The sequence below is a fragment of the Pseudophryne corroboree genome (assembly GCF_028390025.1).
Source record: "Pseudophryne corroboree isolate aPseCor3 chromosome 3 unlocalized genomic scaffold, aPseCor3.hap2 SUPER_3_unloc_10, whole genome shotgun sequence".
Classification (NCBI taxonomy): Eukaryota; Metazoa; Chordata; class Amphibia; order Anura; family Myobatrachidae; genus Pseudophryne; species Pseudophryne corroboree.
Genome location: NW_026967494.1, coordinates 2356843 through 2379423, shown reverse-complemented (window position 1 = coordinate 2379423; position 22581 = coordinate 2356843). Strand labels below are relative to the sequence as shown.

At 40.7% G+C, this 22581-nt stretch overlaps 1 long non-coding RNA gene across 1 annotated transcript; it reads left to right on the top strand.

The window, feature by feature from the left end:
- The first annotated feature begins 15761 nt into the window (after window positions 1-15761).
- On the top strand, window positions 15762-16415 carry LOC134983226 (uncharacterized). The gene is made up of 3 exons (XR_010191612.1): window positions 15762-15923; window positions 16019-16171; window positions 16276-16415. It is a non-coding gene; the product is annotated as an uncharacterized LOC134983226 (long non-coding RNA).
- The last annotated feature ends 6166 nt before the right edge of the window (window positions 16416-22581 follow it).

Below are 22581 nucleotides of genomic sequence, written 5' to 3'. Positions count from 1 at the left end.
GTGCATACGTTTAGGTAACACTGAGAGATCATGTGGGATTACTAGAGGTGACATGGGCTGTGCAGTAATATAACATCGCCTGTGCATAGGTTTAGGTAACACTGAGAGATCATGTGGGATTACTAGAGGTGACATGGGCTGTGCAGTAATATAACATCGCCTGTGCATACATTTAGGTAACACTGAGAGAACATGTGGGATTACTAGAGGTGACATGGGCTGTGCAGTAACATAACATCGCCTGTGCATACATTTAGGTAACACTGAGATAATGTGGGATTACTAGAGGTGACATGGGCTGTGCAGTAATATTACATCGCCTGTGCATACATTTAGGTAACACTGAGAGATCATGTGGGATTACTAGAGGTGACATGGGCAGTGCAGTAACATAACATCACCTGTGCATACATTTAGGTAACACTGAGATCATGTGGGATTACTAGAGGTGACATGGGCTGTGCAGTAATATAACATCACCTGTGCATACATTTAGGTAACACTGAGAGATCATGCGGGATTACTAGAGGTGACTTGGGCTGTGCAGTAATATAACATCAACTGTGCATACATTTAGGTAACACTGAGAGACCATGTGGGATTACTAGAGGTGACATGGGCTGTGCAGTAATATAACATCGCCTGTGCCTACATTTAGGTAACACTGAGAGATCATGTGGGATTACTAGAGGTGACATGGGCTGTGCAGTAATATAACATCGCCTGTGCATACATTTAGGTAACACTGAGATCATGTGGTATTACTAGAGATGACATTGGCTGTGCAGTAATATAACATCACCTGTGCATACATTTAGGTAACACTGAGAGATCATGTGGGATTACTAGAGGTGACATGGGCTGTGCAGTAATATAACATCGCCTGTGCATACATTTAGGTAACACTGAGAGATCATGTGGGATTACTAGAGGTGACATGGGCTGTGCAGTAATATAACATCGCCTGTGCATACATTTAGGTAACACTGAGAGATCATGTGGGATTGACATGGGCTGTGCAGTAATATAACATCGCCTGTGCATACATTTAGGTAACACTGAGATAATGTGGGATTACTAGAGGTGACATGGGCTGTGCAGTAATATAACATCGCCTGTGCATACATTTAGGTAACACTGAGATAATGTGGGATTACTAGAGGTGACATGGTCTATGCAGTAATATAACATCGCCTGTGCATACGTTTAGGTAACACTGAGAGATCATGTGGGATTACTAGAGGTGACATGGGCTGTGCAGTAATATAACATCGCCTGTGCATACGTTTAGGTAACACTGAGAGATCATGTGGGATTACTAGAGGTGACATGGGCTGTACAGTAATATAACATCGCCTGTGCATACATTTAGGTAACACTGAGAGAACATGTGGGATTACTAGAGGTGACATGGGCTGTGCAGTAATATAACATCGCCTGTGCATACATTTAGGTAACACTGAGAGATCATGTGGGATTACTAGAGGTGACATGGGCTGTGCAGTAATATAACATTGCCTGTGCATACATTTAGGTAACACTGAGAGATCATGTGGGATTACTAGAGGTGATATGGGCTGTGTAGTAATATAACATCGCCTGGGCATACATTTAGGTAACACTGAGAGAACATGTGGGATTACTAGAGGTGACATGGACTGTGCAGTAATATAACATCGCCTGTGCATACATTTAGGTAACACTGAGAGATCATGTGGGATTATTAGAGGTGACATGGGCTGTGCAGTAATATAACATCGCCTGTGCATACATTTAGGTAACACTGAGAGATCATGTGGAATTACTAGAGGTGACATGGGCTGTGCAGTAATATAACATTGCCTGTGCATACATTTTGGTAACACTGAGATCATGTGGGATTACTAGAGGTGACATGGGCTGTGCAGTAATATTACATCACCTGTGCATACATTTAGGTAACACTGAGAGATCATGTGGGATTAATAGAGGTGACATGGGCTGTGCAGTAATATAACATCGCCTGTGCATACATTTAGGTAACACTGAGATCATGTGGGATTACTAGAGGTGACATGGGCTGTGCAGTAATATAACATCACCTGTGCATACATTTAGGTAACACTGAGATCATGTGGGATTACAAGAGGTGACATGGGCCGTGCAGTAATATAACATCACCTCTGCATACATTTAGGTAACACTGAGATCATGTGGGATTACTAGAGATGACATGGGCTGTGCAGTAATATAACATCGCCTGTGCATACATTTAGGTAACACTGAGAGATCATGTGGGATTACTAGAGGTGACATGGGCTGTGCAGTAATATAACATCGCCTATGCATACATTTAGGTAACACTGAGAGATCATGTGGGATTACTAGAGGTGACATGGGCTGTGCAGTAATATAACATCGCCTGTGCATACATTTAGGTAACACTGAGATCATGTGGTATTACTAGAGATGACATGGGCTGTGCAGTAATATAACATCACCTGTGCATACATTTAGGTAACACTGAGAGATCATGTGGGATTACTAGAGGTGACATGGGCTGTGCAGTAATATAACATCGCCTGTGCATACATTTAGGTAACACGGAGATCATGTGGTATTACTAGAGATGACATGGGCTGTGCAGTAATATAACATCACCTGTGCATACATTTAGGTAACACTGAGAGATCATGTGGGATTACTAGAGGTGACATGGGCTGTGCAGTAATATAACATCGCCTGTGCATACATTTAGGTAACACTGAGATAATGTGGGATTACTAGAGGTGACATGGGCTGTGCAGTAATATAACATCGCCTGTGCATACATTTAGGTAACACTGAGAGATCATGTGGGATTACTAGAGGTGACATGGGCAGTTCAGTAACATAACATCACCTGTGCATACATTTAGGTAACACTGAGATCATGTGGGATTACTAGAGGTGACATGGGCCGTGCAGTAATATAACATCACCTCTGCATACATTTAGGTAACACTGAGATCATGTGAGGTTACTAGAGGTGACATGGGCTGTGCAGTAATATAACATCGCCTGTGCATACATTTAGGTAACACTGAGATCATGTGGGATTACTAGAGGTGACATGGGCTGTGCAGTAATATAACATCACCTGTGCATACATTTAGGTAACACTGAGAGATCATGCGGGATTACTAGAGGTGACTTGGGCTGTGCAGTAATATAACATCACCTGTGCATACATTTAGGTAACACTGAGAGACCATGTGGGATTACTAGAGGTGACACGGGCTGTGCAGTAATATAACATCGCCTGTGCCTACATTTAGGTAACACTGAGAGATCATGTGGGATTACTAGAGGTGACATGGGCTGTGCAGTAATATAACATCGCCTGTGCATACATTTAGGTAACACTGAGATCATGTGGGATTACTAGAGGTGACATGGGCTGTGCAGTAATATAACATCACCTGTGCATACATTTAGGTAACACTGAGATCATGTGGGATTACAAGAGGTGACATGGGCCGTGCAGTAATATAACATCGCCTGTGCATACATTTAGGTAACACTGAGATCATGTGGTATTACTAGAGATGACATGGGCTGTGCAGTAATATAACATCACCTGTGCATACATTTAGGTAACACTGAGAGATCATGTGGGATTACTAGAGGTGACATGGGCTGTGCAGTAATATAACATCGCCTGTGCATACATTTAGGTAACACTGAGAGATCATGTGGGATTACTAGAGGTGACATGGGCTGTGCAGTAATATAACATCGCCTGTGCATACATTTAGGTAACACTGAGATAATGTGGGATTACTAGAGGTGACATGGGCTGTGCAGTAATATAACATCGCCTGTGCATACAGTTAGGTAACACTGAGATCATGTGGGATTACTAGAGGTGACATGGGCTGTGCAGTAATATAACATCGCCTGTGCATACGTTTAGGTAACACTGAGAGATCATGTGGGATTACTAGAGGTGACATGGGCTGTGCAGTAATATAACATCGCCTGTGCATAGGTTTAGGTAACACTGAGAGATCATGTGGGATTACTAGAGGTGACATGGGCTGTGCAGTAATATAACATCGCCTGTGCATACATTTAGGTAACACTGAGAGAACATGTGGGATTACTAGAGGTGACATGGGCTGTGCAGTAACATAACATCGCCTGTGCATATATTTAGGTAACACTGAGATAATGTGGGATTACTAGAGGTGACATGGGCTGTGCAGTAATATTACATCGCCTGTGCATACATTTAGGTAACACTGAGAGATCATGTGGGATTACTAGAGGTGACATGGGCAGTGCAGTAACATAACATCACCTGTGCATACATTTAGGTAACACTGAGATCATGTGGGATTACTAGAGGTGACATGGGCTGTGCAGTAATATAACATCACCTGTGCATACATTTAGGTAACACTGAGAGATCATGCGGGATTACTAGAGGTGACTTGGGCTGTGCAGTAATATAACATCAACTGTGCATACATTTAGGTAACACTGAGAGACCATGTGGGATTACTAGAGGTGACATGGGCTGTGCAGTAATATAACATCGCCTGTGCCTACATTTAGGTAACACTGAGAGATCATGTGGGATTACTAGAGGTGACATGGGCTGTGCAGTAATATAACATCGCCTGTGCATACATTTAGGTAACACTGAGATCATGTGGTATTACTAGAGATGACATGGGCTGTGCAGTAATATAACATCACCTGTGCATACATTTAGGTAACACTGAGAGATCATGTGGGATTACTAGAGGTGACATGGGCTGTGCAGTAATATAACATCGCCTGTGCATACATTTAGGTAACACTGAGAGATCATGTGGGATTACTAGAGGTGACATGGGCTGTGCAGTAATATAACATCGCCTGTGCATACATTTAGGTAACACTGAGAGATCATGTGGGATTACTAGAGGTGACATGGGCTGTGCAGTAATATAACATCGCCTGTGCATACATTTAGGTAACACTGAGATAATGTGGGATTACTAGAGGTGACATGGGCTGTGCAGTAATATAACATCGCCTGTGCATACATTTAGGTAACACTGAGATAATGTGGGATTACTAGAGGTGACATGGTCTATGCAGTAATATAACATCGCCTGTGCATACGTTTAGGTAACACTGAGAGATCATGTGGGATTACTAGAGGTGACATGGGCTGTGCAGTAATATAACATCGCCTGTGCATACGTTTAGGTAACACTGAGAGATCATGTGGGATTACTAGAGGTGACATGGGCTGTACAGTAATATAACATCGCCTGTGCATACATTTAGGTAACACTGAGAGAACATGTGGGATTACTAGAGGTGACATGGGCTGTGCAGTAATATAACATCGCCTGTGCATACATTTAGGTAACACTGAGAGATCATGTGGGATTACTAGAGGTGACATGGGCTGTGCAGTAATATAACATTGCCTGTGCATACATTTAGGTAACACTGAGAGATCATGTGGGATTACTAGAGGTGATATGGGCTGTGTAGTAATATAACATCGCCTGGGCATACATTTAGGTAACACTGAGAGAACATGTGGGATTACTAGAGGTGACATGGACTGTGCAGTAATATAACATCGCCTGTGCATACATTTAGGTAACACTGAGAGATCATGTGGGATTATTAGAGGTGACATGGGCTGTGCAGTAATATAACATCGCCTGTGCATACATTTAGGTAACACTGAGAGATCATGTGGAATTACTAGAGGTGACATGGGCTGTGCAGTAATATAACATTGCCTGTGCATACATTTTGGTAACACTGAGATCATGTGGGATTACTAGAGGTGACATGGGCTGTGCAGTAATATTACATCACCTGTGCATACATTTAGGTAACACTGAGAGATCATGTGGGATTACTAGAGGTGACATGGGCTGTGCAGTAATATTACATCACCTGTGCATACATTTAGGTAACACTGAGAGATCATGTGGGATTACTTGAGGTGACATGGGCTGTGCAGTAATATAACATCGCCTCTGCATACATTTAGGTAACACTGAGATCATGTGGGATTACTAGAGGTGACATGGGCTGTGCATACATTTAGGTAACACTGAGATCATGTGGGATTACTAGAGGTGACATGGGCTGTGCAGTAATATAACATCGCCTGTGCATACATTTAGGTAACACTGAGAGATCATGTGGGATTACTAGAGGTGATATGGGCTGTGCAGTAATATAACATTACCTGTGCATACATTTAGATAACACTGAGATCATGTGGGATTACTAGAGGTGACATGGGCCGTGCAGTAATATAACACCGCCTGTGCATACGTTTAGGTAACACTGAGAGATCATGTGGGATTACTAGAGGTGACATGGGCTGTGCAGTAATATAACATCGCCTGTGCATACATTTAGGTAACACTGAGAGATCATGTGGGATTACTAGAGGTGACATGGGCTGTGCAGTAATATAACATCGCCTGTGCATACATTTAGGTAACACTGAGATCATGTGGTATTACTAGAGATGACATGGGCTGTGCAGTAATATAACATCAGCTGTGCATACATTTAGGTAACACTGAGAGATCATGTGGGATTACTAGAGGTGACATGGGCTGTGCAGTAATATAACATCGCCTGTGCATACATTTAGGTAACACTGAGAGATCATGTGGGATTACTAGAGGTGACATGGGCTGTGCAGTAATATAACATCGCCTGTGCATACATTTAGGTAACACTGAGATAATGTGGGATTACTAGAGGTGACATGGGCTGTGCAGTAATATAACATCGCCTGTGCATACATTTAGGTAACACTGAGATAATGTGGGATTACTAGAGGTGACATGGTCTATGCAGTAATATAACATCGCCTGTGCATACGTTTAGGTAACACTGAGAGATCATGTGGGATTACTAGAGGTGACATGGGCTGTGCAGTAATATAACATTGCCTGTGCATACATTTAGGTAACACTGAGAGATCATGTGGGATTACTAGAGGTGATATGGGCTGTGTAGTAATATAACATCGCCTGTGCATACATTTAGGTAACACTGAGAGAACATGTGGGATTACTAGAGGTGACATGGACTGTGCAGTAATATAACATTGCCTGTGCATACATTTAGGTAACACTGAGAGATCATGTGGGATTATTAGAGGTGACATGGGCTGTGCAGTAATATAACATCACCTGTGCATACATTTAGGTAACACTGAGAGATCATGTGGGATTACTTGAGGTGACATGGGCTGTGCAGTAATATAACATCGCCTGTGCATACATTTAGGTAACACTGAGATCATGTGCGATTACTAGAGGTGACATGGGCTGTGCAGTAATATTACATCACCTGTGCATACATTTAGGTAACACTGAGAGATCATGTGGGTTTACTTGAGGTGACATGGGCTGTGCAGTAATATAACATCGCCTGTGCATACATTTAGGTAACACTGAGATCATGTGGGATTACTAGAGGTGACATGGGCTGTGCATACATTTAGGTAACACTGAGAGATCATGTGGGATTACTAGCGGTGACATGGACTGTGCAGTAATATAACATCGCTTGTGCATACATTTTGGTAACACTGAGATCATGTGGGATTACTAGAGGTGACATGGGCTGTGCAGTAATATAACATCGCCTGTGCATACATTTAGGTAACACTGAGAGATCATGTGGGATTACTAGAGGTGATATGGGCTGTGCAGTAATATAACATTACCTGTGCATACATTTAGATAACACTGAGATCATGTGGGATTACTAGAGGTGACATGGGCCGTGCAGTAATATAACACCGCCTGTGCATACGTTTAGGTAACACTGAGAGATCATGTGGGATTACTAGAGGTGACATGGGCTGTGCAGTAATATAACATCGCCTGTGCATACATTTAGGTAACACTGAGATCATGTGGGATTACTAGAGATGACATGGGCTGTGCAGTAATATAACACCGCCTGTGCATACGTTTAGGTAACACTGAGAGATCATGTGGGATTACTAGAGGTGACATGGGCTGTGCAGTAATATAACATCGCCTGTGCATACATTGTTATGCACACCAGTGCCTGCAGGAAAGTACTGGTGTCAGAACTGTTATGCACTCCAGTGTCTGCAGGAATGTACTGGTGTTTGAGCTGTTATGCAAAACAAATGGACTCACAGACAAACTGGGGAAAATGACATAACGTACACAGAAGGTGATAGGGTAACAAAATACACACAAAGTGAACAGAGAAGCCCAGAGGCTAAGGAACTGGGTATCTCCCTTGTATTAGAACTGCTCAGATGGAAAAAGCAAGATGTTGTGTTTTAATACGTAGAGAACCCGAAATGCTGTTGCTAAGGGCAACAGCAAAACCCTAAAGGGTTACCAACGGGTGTGGCAGTAAACTCCTTGGTCAGAGATGGAATGATAGACACAAGGAGAGTCTCCACAATCCTAATTCTCACTTGCAGTGCACAGGTTTTAGCTAACTGCCACTAAACTGACCCCTGACACCTAGCACAGTGAGACAGGATTAGACAGGCAAGTCTTAGATTACAGCCGCAAACTTGCTAAGTTCACAGAGTAGTAACAGAACCCCAGCAAGCTAAACGACTGACTCCAGTCTTACTGCTAGGTCTGGATTGGCAGAGTGTAATACCAAATTCCCAGGCCTATTTGCAGTAAGCAACAAACAAATACAAAGCTACACAGTACTGGCTAACTTTCATGAACTGACTAACCAACAAAGATTCAGCAGCATCTGCTTACCCTGAAAAGAGGCCTTATAAAGCAGGTGCTGTCCACGTCCCACTCAGACCTCACAGACTGTGAGCACAAAAACCAGCACCGGATCCCCTGCCGTGCACAGAGCCTATAACCACTGCACAGCAAAAGACCCGAACCGGAGTATCAGCTGCGCTCAGGTTACTCCACTAGCACTTGTCTCCCGGTTGCCATGACGACGTGGCAGCACAGGGCAGGAGACCCTAACAGTACCCCCCCTCTGACGAGGGGTCAAAGAACCCCTACCACCGGGTTTATCGGGGAACTGCGAGAAGAAAGAGCGTATCAGTCTGGGGGCATGAAGATCACAACTGCGCACCCACGACCGCTCCTCCGGGCCATACCCCTTCCAGTGCACCAAAAATGACATTCGACCCCGAACCACCTTGGAGTCAAGAATCCTTTCAACAACAAACTCCCTCCGGCCACGTATCAGAAGAGGGGAAGGTCTTCCACTGGAAGAAGGATTACTAATCGCCCGTTTTAAAAGGGAACAATTAAATGTTTTATTGATACCCAAAGAACGGGGCAGATCTAACTGAAATGCCACCGGATTGATAACCCTGGTGATCTTATAAGGGCCGATGAACCGGGGGCCTAACTTATGAGATGGCTGTCTCAACTTCAAATTCTTGGTAGACAACCAGACGAAGTCTCCTAATTTGAAGCTGCAGGGTCTTTTCCGCTTATCAAAAACCCTTTTGGTCACTAATGACACAGACACAAGGGCTTTCTTCACTTTCCGCCAAATACCTCTAAGGACCGAAACCACAGAGGAACCACCAGGCGTGGAGTCCAGGGGGTCAAAAGAATTGGCCTTAGGATGATGCCCATACACACTAAGGAAGGGAGAGATCCCTGTAGCAGAGTGAGCCGCGTTGTTATAGGCAAACTCCGCCATGGACAGATGAGCAACCCAGTCAGTCTGACACTTGGAGACATAACACCTGAGGAACTGCTCCAAGGACTGGTTCACCCTTTCAGTCTGCCCATTAGACTGCGGATGGTAGCCTGACGACAAGCTGACAGAAATCTGGAGATCGGAACAAAATGCCCTCCAGAATTTGGCCACAAACTGGGATCCGCGGTCAGAGACCACATCAAGTGGCAACCCGTGGAGACGCACAACATGCAGCATAAATAATTCAGACAGGCGTCTGGCTGATGGCAGCCCAACCAGTGGAACGAAGTGCGCCATCTTCGAAAACCTGTCAACGACAACCCAGATGGCTGTCATCCCCGAGGATTTGGGCAAGTCCACCACAAAATCCATTGAAATGTGGGTCCATGGCTTAGATGGGATAGAGAGTGGATGTAAGGGGCCAACAGGAACCCCTCTAGGAGTCTTATTTCGGGCACAGATGTCACATGCCCGAACCCACTGATCCACATCCTTAGCCACCGAGGGCCACCACACCGCCCTAGATAGCAACTCCCGAGTTCTGGCAATACGCGGGTGACCTGCCGACTTCTTGGCATGGAATTCCAGGAACACTCGCTGTCTTAACCTAGGAGGCACAAACAAAAGACCTACCGGAAGGTCTGGGGGAGCCTGCTCCTGTGCTCTAAGGACTAATGATAAGAGGTCCTGGGTAATGCCCACTTTAATACATGATGGGGAAACAATGGGCAACGGCTCCTCGGTGGTCTCCTGGATTGGAGCAAAACTCTGCGAGAGCGCATCAGCCTTGATGTTTTTTGACCCAGGGCGATATGTTATCAAAAAATTAAAGCGAGCAAAAAACAAAGCCCATCGTGCCTGCCTGGCATTGAGACGCTTCGCTGACTCTAAATATGCCAGATTCTTATGGTCAGTGAGAATTGAGACCACAAACTTAGCCCCCTCAAGCCAGTGTCTCCACTCCTCGAGTGCATCCTTAATAGCCAACAATTCCCGGTTACCCACGTCATAATTCATCTCGGCAGGCGAAAATTTACGGGTAAAGTAAGCACAAGGATGAAGGCGATTATCAGACACTCCCATCTGAGAAAGCACTGCCCCAATACCCATCTCAGAGGCATCCACCTCCACCACAAAAGGACGCTCTGGATCTGGGTGTCGCAGCACCTTGGCCGAAACAAATGCCCTTTTGAGACGGGCAAAAGCCGCTTTAGCCTCACAAGACCAGTGAGCAACATCCGCCCCTTTCTTAGTGAGTGCCACCAAGGGCGCCACTATAGTCGAAAATCCAGCGATAAATCGTCTATAAAAATTCGCAAAGCCCAGGAAACGCTGAAGCGCCTTCAAACTAGTGGGCTGCACCCAATCCAGGACTGCCTGTACCTTGGAACCCTCCATTTGGAAACCTTCTGGGGAGATAATATATCCTAGAAATGCGATTTGCTGAACTTCAAATTCGCACTTCTCCAGCTTCGCCCTAAGCCGGTGGTCTCTGAGTTTCTGGAGGACTAAGCGTACATGCTTCCGATGTTCCTCCAGGGAATGGGAGAAGATTAGGATGTCATCTAAGTATACAACTAAGAATCTATCCAAATATTCCCTGAGCACATCATTCATGAAATTCTGGAAGACTGCCGGGGCATTACAGAGCCCAAAAGGCATCACCAAATATTCATAATGCCCTGAGTGGGTATTAAAGGCAGTCTTCCATTCATCCCCCTCTCTTATTCGGATTAGATTGTACGCACCGCGTAGGTCAATCTTAGAAAAAATGGTGGCAGTACGAAGCTGGTCAAACAAGACCGAAATGAGAGGCAGTGGGTATGAGTTTTTAATCGTGATACGGTTCAATTCCCTGAAGTCGATGCAGGGTCGCAACGAACCGTCCTTTTTACCCACAAAGAAGAACCCCGACCCAACTGGAGACTGTGAAGGTCTGATAAATCCCTTAGCCAAGTTCTCCTGAATGTACTCTGCCATAGCCTGAGTCTCAGGACGTGACAGGGAGTACAACCTGCTCTTGGGAAGCTTAGCATTTGGCAACAAATCAATGGCACAGTCATAGGGGCGATGGGGAGGTAGTACCTCTGCAACTTTTTTGGAGAACACGTCCGCAAAATCTGCATAACACCCTGGCAATCCTGGCAAACTTAGCTGCGAGAGCCTGACTGGAAGGCTCAAGCAACTCCTGAAACAATCAGTACCCCAACTAAGAATCTCCCCAGAGACCCAGTCAAATTGAGGATTGTGGGCCCTTAACCAGGGTAACCCCAACACCAATGGGGCAAAAGTACAGACAGTCACATAAAAGGACAATTTTTCAGAGTGTGTGGCTCCAATAAACAAAGAAATCTGGCTAGTGCAAGAGGTAATTTTACCTTGGGATAATGGTTCCCCGTTTAACCCACAAATCTCAATTTCCGATGCCAAGGGTACTAAGGGAACAGAGTATTTCAGGGCAAATTGGCGGTCCATAAAAACCCCGTTGGCCCCACTGTCCACAAAGGCCTCAGTCTTGACAGTTTGACCGAGGATCTTCAAGGTCACCGGAATGATAAAAGTCTTCTTGGGAAATTCTGACTTCTGGCCTGACAGGATATTTCCCATCACCCTCAGGCCCTGAAGTTTTCCGGCTTTTCTGGGCATGATACTACCACATGACCTTTATTCCCACAGTACAAACACAACCCCTGCTGTCTCCTCCGCGTCTTCTCACGCGAGGAGAGGCGGGTAACCCCAATCTGCATAGGCTCCTCAGAAAATTCCTCAGAGTCTGAGGTTCCCTTGGGAAGGAAGGAAATCTCAGTCTCCCTTTCAACCCAGTAGATAAAGTCAACCTTTCTGTCAAACTTGACAGTTGTTAACGCCCCCTTACCCTAGGACCCGCCCCTTTTAATATTAAATGAGTGTTTTATATCGCTTAATATAAAATTAATATAAATTTATAGTGTTCGATATTAAAACGTATTAAAAATTGTCGCGTAACACCAGTCGCAGAGTGTCAAGCAGCACCAGTCGCAGAATGTCACATATGACACACACTTTAAAATACATCTTTTTTTTTTTTTTTTTTGTAACACAAAATGTTCTTACATTCCAGCAGCTGAAACTTCATGAGTCACACATGTTACAGTTTTAAAAAGGATAATCACTAATGACCGTGTCACAAAGGTCATTTTAAATGCTCAGAAACCCCTCAGAAGCCACGATGTACAATTTAACCATGACCATTCTTAGAAGCAAGGGTTCATCACACATGGCACTAATTTAAAAGGTCATTTTAAAATGTCACAAAGGTCATTTTAAATGCTCAGAAACCCTCAGAAGCCACGATGTACAATTTAACCATGAACATTCTTAGAAGCAAGGGTTCATCACACATGGTACTAATTTAAAAGGTCATTTTAAATGTCACAGAAACCCCTCAGAAGCACGATGTGCAAATTTGACCATGACCATTGCTTATAATTTGACCATGACCATTTTCGATTGTTATCTCTGTAGAGGAACATTAGCACCACCTACAGGTTTATGTGTTGACTCAAATCGGATTTTTCCATCTTTTGGATTAATTACATACCATAATGAGATATCATGGTGATGGGTCCTAATCAAAACCATTTTCGATTGTTATCTCTGTAGAGGAACATTAGCACCACCTACAGGTTTATGTGTTGACTCAAATCGGATTTTTCCAACTTTTGGATTCATTACATACCATAATGAGATATCATGGTGATGGGTCCTAATCAAATCAGTAAGCCCGTGTATATTTATGGAATCATAAAATAATTTTGTATTCATGTACAAAGACAATATTTTTTGTAATTTTAGCTACAAATCAGTAAGCCAGTGTATATTTATGGAATCATAAAATAATTTTGTATTCATGCACATTAGTTCATAAGAACTTCTGTATAATGCTTTTTATAAATTCATTTTATTATTAAATAATTTATGCGCTTTTTATGAGCCTCATATTCTACAGTATAAGATATACCCATTTGGAATGACTTCCATTCAATCTATACAAGTAGTTTAGACCACTCAGGATTTTTATTTTTTATTTATTTATTTATTTATTTTTCTTCTGTATATATAATATAAATGTATTTGGTATGCGTTTGATGCTCTGTGTATGACATTTAAGAAACAGCTAAAAGATTATATCTTTATTGTAACTGAAAATATTTATCACATTTACTAAATTATAGACTAGAATTTATATATTTAAAAGTCCCGCCCAAGCATCTTGGAAATGTGGGACGGCGTACCACAGGTTGGTGGGGGCCATATGGCTCACAGCCAGTGTTATAAGAACAGACCACATCACTGAAGTGCACTGAGAAGAAGAAATTTCAACTGAAGCTGCACAGCTATACACACGTGAAGACATTATGGTAAGTGTTATTATTATTATTATTATTATTATCATAATTATTATTATTATTATTATTATATTTATACATATTGCATTTTTTATTTTATTTATTTATTTATTTTATTTTACAAATATGGCTCTGAAGGCTGTTTAAATATGTTGTTTCTATGCCGCGATATACACACTGTTACACGATTCTGTCCTGTCATTGCATCCTTTGTTTTTAGGCATACATGTATAATATGTTAATATTTCAAACCTATTGGACAGTTGCAAATCGCAGTATGCACTCATATGTGAAATGCATCGCTAAACAGCAACATCAATGCGATGCATTGTAACACATAGAACATATAGTTTTAATAATGTGGCTGTCTGAATGTTATTTAAATATGTGGTAATAGCGACATCTAGTGGTTCATTTTGGGAATGCGCCAACACAATATTTCAACTAATTCGTTTGATAGATATTAACCGTCTCTCATTTTCATTATTGGTTCAGAGACAGACAATGCAGAACATCAACAGCAAAAGATTATTATTATTATTATTATCATAATTATTATTATTATTATTATTATTATATTTATACATATTGCATTTTTTATTTTATTTATTTATTTATTTATTTTATTTTACAAATATGGCTCTGAATGCTGTTTAAATATGTTGTTTCTATGCCGCGATATACACACTGTTACACGATTCTGTCCTGCCATTGCATCCTTTGTTTTTAGGCATACATGTATAATATGTTAATATTTCAAACCTATTGGACAGTTGCAAATCGCAGTATGCACTCATATGTGAAATGCATCGCTAAACAGCAACATCAATGCGATGCATTGTAACACATAGAACATATAGTTTTAATAATGTGGCTGTCTGAATGTTATTTAAATATGTGGTAATAGCGACATCTAGTGGTTCATTTTGGGAATGCGCCAACACAATATTTCAACTAATTCGTTTGATAGATATTAACCGTCTCTCATTTTCATTATTGGTTCAGAGACAGACAATGCAGAACATCAACAACAAAAACACTTTCATGGTTAGAAACAGATCTTCTTCTTCTGATGATGATGATGCTTTGCCAAGTTATCAAACCTCTCAAAGTAAGCTATGTCTATAAAGGACATTGACGCGTTTTTATTTATATTTCAAGTTTAAATAGTATGAAATTATAGTCAAGGTCTACAATTTGTTCATTTTTAAAAGTTTAAATAGTATGAACGTACAACAGTCTGGATACATTGATAAGTAATTATTAAATAGTAATTATTAAATAATTATTATTTTCTCATTTTTATTTCCCCCGATTTGACAGTAATCACAAATACAGAGAATCTCGATTTGTCTGTTGATAGTCCCTTTGGCTTAGACTTCAGCGCTATACCGGATTTTAATAATATTTTGGAATTGGCGCCAGATTGTGAGTAACATGATATCTTTATTTATTTTTTATTTTATTTTTTATTTTTTATTTTTATTTTTTATTTATTTATTTATTTTTCCACGGCTAAAGAATTAAAAATAAACCTTGTACAGTTGTGCTGATTTGTTGTCAACTGTACACACTTTATATTCTCAGTAATGAATCGCTTTTTCATGTTATTCTAATTTTATACCGTATGTAATATTTTTTATTTTTTTATTTTTATTTTTCATTTTTCACCGGTTAAAGATGCCACAAAAATGGATGATGCGACGGCTGATGTTATTCTACGGGATATATTGAACAAACCTGATTATTGTCACAACACATCTATACAGAACAGCAATGTTGTTGATGAGCAACCGTTTTTCCCACACGCGACAGGGGGTCGTGCTAAAACATTCGAATATAAAGCAGGTGTGTAATCAAGCACTGTTATATGGTATATTGTTATGCGTTGATTTAAATGCTGATTTTCAGGCAGCGTTGTTTAGATTTATTTTATAATATAGGTATTACAGATGAGGCTGTAGCAATGCGTTATGCGCCGACGATACCATCAGGATGTGATTCAGTAGCGCAAATACACCGTCTTAGTACAAGCGGGAAAATATCAAAACGCACAACCGCCGCTGAAACGGAAAGCCATCAATTCGCAGCAGCAGGTGTGTAATCAAACGCTGTTATATGGTATATTGTTATGCGGTGATTTAAATACTGATTTACATGCAGAGTCGTTTATATTTATTTTATAATATATGTATTACAGATGATGCTGTAGCAAGACGCTATGCTCCTTTGATACCAACAGTCAGTGATACATGCTCGCAGATACACAGGCCTAGTACAAGCGGGAAAATATCAAAACGCACAACCGCCGCTGAAGCGGAGAACCATCAATTCGTAACGCCGGCAATTGATAAGGGTTCGGGTAAATCTTTACCCTTCAGAAAAGCCTGTAGATCCGCATCAGAATCTAGCATAGACTTCCATTCACAACCCCAGATTTCACGTATCTGAAATCCACAACGTTTAAGGTAGTGCAACTTTACCTGCGTCTTGTGGTGTAATTGACCGTAGGTCGTTTTAGTCAGTTTGTTTTTATCATCGGCGTTGTAACAAGCACCACAGCCGTGGTAAAAACAACCTTGGAATTCAAATGCAGTTGGTGTGCCGTTAATCACGGCATAACCATCCAGGCTGTATTTACCAACTTTCTTCTCACCCCCTTGTAAAGCGTGTCTTATACTCACCCCTTCTTTGTGTTCTATGTACATTAACCACTGTATGGCGGGCGTTGAGTAACGCTTCTGCGTCTTGTGATAGTTATCACCCGGTACAAGCGCCAGTGTCTTTTCCTGTAAAAATTTACACCGGTACATGGCCATGCATACGCTCGCCAACGTGACTAATTGAAAAGCCTCGATGTGACGTTTAACCACAACCTATTTTTTTTCTTTGTTATTAGAAACTCCTGTTCTGTCATGTCTATAACAGCAGATCTGAAAGCATCACAAGCTTTTTGTAATATTTTCACATCGTCTTTACAATATCGCACGAGCTCTTTTTGAAAGTTAAACGGTTTGTGTACACACTGTTTATACCAAGCTGTAAACTCAGATAATTCATCAGGCATCATGTATTGTGGACCAAAATACTCTATTGACGGCATAGTTCCTATGTAATTTTGGTTATCAGCTGTGTTAAAAAAATGTGGGAAATAACCTTTGGTACCGTCAAACCCCATCGCCTTTGGTAACTTGCTAAGCCGCATGGGTAAAAAATTTAAAGAGTCGATAAATCTTATCTTCAAATCTTTTACCGTGATGCACATTATGTTGCCGCCTCTAGATAATAATTCAATCTTTAATTTCTCCTTAATCAGCTGGCGCAGCACAAAATATGCATCATAGCGACCTGCATTATGGGCTATGAATGTGTAATGCTCAAATTTTGGTTTCATGAACGTCTTTACAAAGTCTTCGATACACGCAACACCCTTAAACTCCCAGTCTTTCTCACCCGTTAATGTTAAAGCGTAACAGTAGTTTGGTATGTGCACACCCGTCTCCTGCATACACTCAAAATCATAAAAGATGTATTTCTTTGTGGGCTCTTCCGGCTTGATGGTTTGTATATAGCACAAATGGTTCGAAAACCCATCAACGAACACCTTACAAATGGGGCACTTTAGGCCTCTGCAGTTATGATCTGTTCGCCTGTAGAGACAACACTTGTCACAATATACATGTTCAAGACAGGATATTTTGTGATCAAGAGCTAAAGCTTTGTGTAGCTCTAAACACTCGTTTGATCGACAAAATACCCTACACACCGAACACCTTAAAGCCGTCACACCGTCGTCAATACAAGCCGGCCTGTGACAAGCCTTACAAAAGAAAAGACAATCGTGATTATTTCTATGATGGTAAGCGCTATGACAACGGACGCAGTAATATCGGGCACCAAGAAACGCTTTGATATCGAGTATCCCATAAAAGTGACAATCGTGATATAGCACAAAGATCGTGTCTTTGTAACGACTGTCTGCACTGTAGTATTTCCAAGACCCTTGACTGTAATAGAGGAGATTGATGGATACTTTTAAATAATTTTCAAAAATTGCAACATCGCTAAAGCTGACCGCTTTATCAAGCGGCAGATTCAAAGCTTTATGTAGTTGGATCGCTCTCTCCTGTATTACATGATCATCGGCATTGTTACCTTTATCCAGAAGTTTACAGACGCTAGCGGCCAAACACAGGTTATTACCTACGCGTCTGAAGTCATAGAGATATCTCTTTCTTTTATCTATTATTAAACTTTGGGGCAGGCGCTGTAAACTACGCCCAGTCAAACCAGACCCTGCCTGTTTTTAAAAATACTGATCACAAATCTTAAGCCTGTGGATAATAAGAATTCAGCGTTACTTTGAAGCGTGTTTGTAATCTGATTCAAAAAACTGGCAGCGTCTAATGTTTCTTGCGGCTTACGATGCGAATAGATGGCATTGTGTAACCCACCCCCCTCCAATCTAAGCTGAACGCGGTCGGCAGGATCCACGCCCGCAAGGACATCATCGAGCATGGCCTGTATAGCCGTATGAATGGCTCGAACTCCCTCTACAAATGATGTAACCCTATCCAAATTAACAAACCGATAGTGATTGTGGTACTCAACGGCTCTGAAATTCGGTCGTTGTCGTTCATAGCGGTTAATTGCTTCTAAGTATACATGTTGCCGACCTTCGTCATTACCGGGTGACTCAACACGGCCTGCATCATCATATATGGGGCTTGCATCGCGCTCAATATTGTCAGCCTGTGATTCGTCATTCGGTAATGCATGGGGTGGAGATTGATCTAAATCTACATGCCTCGCACTGTGCTGACCTCCTACCACATGTACCCTGTGACGCTTGCGTTTTCTCAATTGACCACCTACCGCATGTTCCCTGTGCCGCTTGCGCTTTCTCGATCTGATTAATGTTGTTACAGCCTGTTTCACCTTTGCGCGTCGGAATAACTGTGAGATCTTGTATGTTAAACAAGGTTTAATTCGTGGTTTTTTTTTACAGTCATTTAAATTTAAAACACGTTTCAAACCATTGCCTAGCATGCCTAGTCACGGATCAGTTTCATTTATTTCTGCAAAATGATGTATGTTGGCTTTAATAAATTCAGTTGTCTTAACCGACCGATCTATGTATTTTGACATGACATTCATATACGTCTCAACAACTTCTTTAACAATGTCTTGTTTACATTTACTACCGTGGCACACACCTTTAATGTGTTTTAACAAATATCCGGCTTTTACGCCCATGTTCTCAACATCTTCCCGTATCTTACCCAACAACGCGTAAAATTGTATTTCAGCGTCTTGGCCTAATTGTTCTGAATTTTGACATTCATCAACTATGTCGGGCGCTAGCCCTCGCGCCGGTACACAAGCATCAGCCGATGCGTGTACCAGGGCTGTCGTTGTAAAAATATTGGGCATTGATGTTACACAATCAACCGTTGTAGTATTACCAGGTATTCCTGCAACGGCTGATAATACTTCATCAGAGCTATTCTGCGGATCTTGTGTCGTTGACTCTACACAATTTGTAATAAGCTCTTGCCCATTTATGTCATCAATATCTGATATCACAGGATTACCGGCTATGTGTCTTGTTTCTGTTTCAGAGCAATCCTGTGTATCGGTAATAGTGATGACATCGGATTGCGACAATTGCTTAACATTACTTCTTGAGTCAATATTTGATAACAAACCAATGCCTGCTATGTGCCTTGTTTCTGTTTCAGAACAAACCTGTGTATCTGGAATTGTGATTACAGCGGATTGCGACAATTGCTTAACATTACTTCTTGAGAGACGCGATGCCCTCTTAACCTTTACAGTCTTTGTATTACCAGCGACATCCCGGTCTGCAGTGTTAAACGCTGTGTGTTTTGATGTTACAGCAACATCATTACTTACGCATGATACAGTTTGTAACGCGATCCTTCTCCGTTGTGGCTTATCATTTTCGGAATATGACAATTTTCTTTTCAGATCTGTAAATGTTGAATTATGACTTCTCTCATTCGTTCTTGGTCGAGCCGGCTTTCGTTTGTTCGGTACGATACAGCCGTTATGCACAGCCATAACTGATGACCTAGCAACGTTCTTATGTACAATTGCCGGCGTTACGAATTGATGGTTCTCCGCTTCAGCGGCGGTTGTGCGTTTTGATATTTTCCCGCTTGTACTAGGCCTGTGTATCTGCGAGCATGTATCACTGACTGTTGGTATCAAAGGAGCATAGCGTCTTGCTACAGCATCATCTGTAATACATATATTATAAAATAAATATAAACGACTCTGCATGTAAATCAGTATTTAAATCACCGCATAACAATATACCATATAACAGCGTTTGATTACACACCTGCTGCTGCGAATTGATGGCTTTCCGTTTCAGCGGCGGTTGTGCGTTTTGATATTTTCCCGCTTGTACTAAGACGGTGTATTTGCGCTACTGAATCACATCCTGATGGTATCGTCGGCGCATAACGCATTGCTACAGCCTCATCTGTAATACCTATATTATAAAATAAATCTAAACAACGCTGCCTGAAAATCAGCATTTAAATCAACGCATAACAATATACCATATAACAGTGCTTGATTACACACCTGCTTTATATTCGAATGTTTTAGCACGACCCCCTGTCGCGTGTGGGAAAAACGGTTGCTCATCAACAACATTGCTGTTCTGTATAGATGTGTTGTGACAATAATCAGGTTTGTTCAATATATCCCGTAGAATAACATCAGCCGTCGCATCATCCATTTTTGTGGCATCTTTAACCGGTGAAAAATGAAAAATAAAAATAAAAAAATAAAAAATATTACATACGGTATAAAATTAGAATAACATGAAAAAGCGATTCATTACTGAGAATATAAAGTGTGTACAGTTGACAACAAATCAGCACAACTGTACAAGGTTTATTTTTAATTCTTTAGCCGTGGAAAAATAAATAAATAAATAAAAAATAAAAATAAAAAATAAAAAATAAAATAAAAAATAAATAAAGATATCATGTTACTCACAATCTGGCGCCAATTCCAAAATATTATTAAAATCCGGTATAGCGCTGAAGTCTAAGCCAAAGGGACTATCAACAGACAAATCGAGATTCTCTGTATTTGTGATTACTGTCAAATCGGGGGAAATAAAAATGAGAAAATAATAATTATTTAATAATTACTATTTAATAATTACTTATCAATGTATCCAGACTGTTGTACGTTCATACTATTTAAACTTTTAAAAATGAACAAATTGTAGACCTTGACTATAATTTCATACTATTTAAACTTGAAATATAAATAAAAACGCGTCAATGTCCTTTATAGACATAGCTTACTTTGAGAGGTTTGATAACTTGGCAAAGCATCATCATCATCAGAAGAAGAAGATCTGTTTCTAACCATGAAAGTGTTTTTGTTGTTGATGTTCTGCATTGTCTGTCTCTGAACCAATAATGAAAATGAGAGACGGTTAATATCTATCAAACGAATTAGTTGAAATATTGTGTTGGCGCATTCCCAAAATGAACCACTAGATGTCGCTATTACCACATATTTAAATAACATTCAGACAGCCACATTATTAAAACTATATGTTCTATGTGTTACAATGCATCGCATTGATGTTGCTGTTTAGCGATGCATTTCACATATGAGTGCATACTGCGATTTGCAACTGTCCAATAGGTTTGAAATATTAACATATTATACATGTATGCCTAAAAACAAAGGATGCAATGGCAGGACAGAATCGTGTAACAGTGTGTATATCGCGGCATAGAAACAACATATTTAAACAGCATTCAGAGCCATATTTGTAAAATAAAATAAATAAATAAATAAATAAAATAAAAAATGCAATATGTATAAATATAATAATAATAATAATAATAATAATTATGATAATAATAATAATAATAATCTTTTGCTGTTGATGTTCTGCATTGTCTGTCTCTGAACCAATAATGAAAATGAGAGACGGTTAATATCTATCAAACGAATTAGTTGAAATATTGTGTTGGCGCATTCCCAAAATGAACCACTAGATGTCGCTATTACCACATATTTAAATAACATTCAGACAGCCACATTATTAAAACTATATGTTCTATGTGTTACAATGCATCGCATTGATGTTGCTGTTTAGCGATGCATTTCACATATGAGTGCATACTGCGATTTGCAACTGTCCAATAGGTTTGAAATATTAACATATTATACATGTATGCCTAAAAACAAAGGATGCAATGACAGGACAGAATCGTGTAACAGTGTGTATATCGCGGCATAGAAACAACATATTTAAACAGCCTTCAGAGCCATATTTGTAAAATAAAATAAATAAATAAATAAAATAAAAAATGCAATATGTATAAATATAATAATAATAATAATAATTATGATAATAATAATAATAATAATAACACTTACCATAATGTCTTCACGTGTGTATAGCTGTGCAGCTTCAGTTGAAATTTCTTCTTCTCAGTGC